The 2,782-nt window shown below is 49.4% G+C and overlaps 1 pseudogene; it reads right to left on the reverse strand.

Annotated features, from left to right (window-relative positions):
- Positions 1–2,332: 2,332 nt before the first annotated feature.
- On the reverse strand, positions 2,333–2,451 carry LOC112473963 (annotated as a pseudogene).
- Positions 2,452–2,782: the final 331 nt, after the last annotated feature.

Genomic DNA, 2,782 nt, shown 5'->3' on the forward strand with positions numbered 1-2,782 from the left:
CGTCCCTTAACCTGGGCTGTATCAAGTGCTTGACAAATGTTTGTCGAGTGACTCAAGGGACCCAAAGGATTCAGAGCTCCTGGAGAAGCCCTTGGAGCGGATGGGGACTCTCTCTCAGCTACATGCAAACGCTAAGCACGCACAGGGAGGCCGCCCCAAGGCCACTGAATTTGGTGTGGGGAGTGTCCCCCTCTCATTTCTAGAAAGAGGCGGAGAAATGGAGGGGGCGGGACACAAACGCGTCACGATGGACAAAGAGACAGAGAAAGAGGAGATGTCAATGTCTATAGCCAGACCCGCTGTTGAGAATTTTGTGAATTTCCCGGGATGTGCCTGATGCCCAGGACGATCCGCTTCTTCCTGCTTCCCGCATGAGCCTCAGACGAGAACAGCTGCTCAGCAGTCACCTATGGCTGGTTTCTGCAGAACGAGGAAGCAGCTCACAGATTTCAAAGGGCACCAAAGAGCAGGCCCCCTGGATCCAGCCCTCCTAGTCCTAATCATGAGTTGTGAGAGCATCACGGAGCAGTGTGGGCCCCTCTGGGACCCTCCGTGGCGGCTCCTTACGGGAGGGCGTTTAGACTTACTGTCCAGTCATTGCTTGACCTCCCTCTGACTGGCAGCCTCGGCAGAGGGAGAAAGCCCCCAAGTCTCGTCCCGCGTCCGCCCTATTCGTGTGTCTGGCAAGGGGTCTCCCTATCTACCCCGAACCCCGTCTCGGCCAACCAAACGCCGTCTCTCCCCTGCCTCGCCTTTTCCCGAAATTGCTTAGGATTCGTTTTGGAGAGAAGCTCCCTAGACCGAGCGGTCCGCTCTTCTTGGTGAACTCTTCAACACAGATGGAGAAAAATTAAGTTTCTTTCCGTAATGAGATTTCCCTTAATGTCAACTTATTTATCGAATGCTTTCTGAGCTGTCCTCAGGTGCTGGGGATGTGGCCCCAGCCCAGGCTTCTGTCATACACGATGTCACTAATCGGAAGGGTCTGGAAAATATTTTACCCTTGACAATGACCCATATTACAATTAAAGCCCATGATGTCGGCCTCTTATTTGCCTAAGGAGACAACAAGATTTGCCGTGTCATTGGAGAAGTGCTTACAATATAGCTAGCTATGCCGTAAACCGATTATAAGTAAAGTTCAGTCCAATCACTTCCCGCAGAGTGTCGGGAATCACACGCGAAGAGGAGGGGACCGCCCTGGCGTGCAGTCGCCCACCATTGCTTTGTGCACAGATCAGATTCTCTTAGTGACTGCTGCATACCATGCTTATTAAACGCCTTCTGGTTATCACAGAGCAAGGTGCCGAAAAGCTCTCTCAAAATCTCGGAGAATCTTTCTGCCCATCAACTATTTTTAATGTCCATTGTGGGTACACAGCGTCCTTTCTGCAGAAGAGGCACTTTGGGGGCTTGGGGTATTGGGTGGGCTCTGGGAGTCATGAGACAAGAGGGCTTTATTTATTTATTTTCTCACTTTGTTAACAAAGCAACTCGTTGGGTCCCAGCATGTGGCCCTCGAACTCTGCCTGATGGAAGGGAAATTCGTCTCCCCTTTTGTCCCTGCAAACAGAGACTCCATGAGCTGAAAGGGCCTAGAGACGCTGCTGTGTCTGACACCCTGGTGGGACAGATGAGGAGCATGAGGAGCAGAGAGGAGGTGACATGTGCCCACAGGATCTCACAGGACGGAAGGGGTGGGGCGCCTGCCACGGTCCTGTACTCAGCCTAAGCGCAGAGAAGCGTTCCAGCTTCTCTATTCATTCGGTTTACTCATTCTGACCATCTAAACATGACTCTATTCTTAATATAAGTTATTCGAACAATACACAATTAGAGGGAGCCTAAGGCAAAGGGTCCCTCACACTGTCGCTCACCTCCCAATGCTACTTCTCGTCCCTGGCTACACACAGAGTGGCATCTGAAGCAAGATGCAGACGTCGTTAAAGACCTCATGATGGGGACATCATCCTGGGTGACCCAGTGGGCCCTAAATATAATCACCGGTACCCTCAGAGAAGGAGGCAGTGGGGGGTCTGACACACCCTCCCACCTCTTTTGCTAGGCGTGTATACACACATGTGTACTCGTACAAAAGTTGATTGGTGTTTTTTTCACAAGCAAGATCATGCTGTACATATTGATCTGCAACTTGCTTTTTTCCTCCCTTAACTGTATCTCATAAATCTTTCCATGTCAGTACATGTGAATTTGCCTCGTTCTCTTTATTTTTTTATTTTTTATTTATTTTTTAGGTAAGGCAACCCTTGGTTGACCTCACAGGTTGCAAGGACCTTGTCAGCTTACAATCCCTTATTTTTTTATTTTTTTACGCCTGCAGCACCAGGTCTTCCTAGGTGGTCTCCCATCCAAGTACTAACCAGGCCCCACCCTGCTTAGCTTCCAAGATCAGACGGGATTGGGTTTGTTCAGGGTGGCATGGCCATAGAGAAATTTGCCTCATTCTTTTTCACGGCTGCGTAGCTTTCCACAGTAGTAATAAATATCGTTTATTTCACCCTTCTTCTGAGCATTTCGCTCACCTCCACTTTTTCACAAGCGTTGTCGCAATGAATACCTTCTACAAGCCACACGTGTGCATGATGGGCACCTCTAAGGTGACTGGGAGTAAAATTACTGGATCAGAGATGTGTGCAGTTTAAATTTCAATAGACGCTGCCTGATCATTCTCTAAAAGGGCCAAACTGATTCATGTTCCCGCCAGGGGTAATGGAGGTTTTTCTAGGCAGGCAGATAGTTTTGCTGACAAGTTCGTATCAAG

This window comes from Pteropus alecto, unplaced genomic scaffold, assembly GCF_000325575.1.
Source record: "Pteropus alecto unplaced genomic scaffold, ASM32557v1 scaffold8, whole genome shotgun sequence".
Classification (NCBI taxonomy): domain Eukaryota; kingdom Metazoa; phylum Chordata; class Mammalia; order Chiroptera; family Pteropodidae; genus Pteropus; species Pteropus alecto.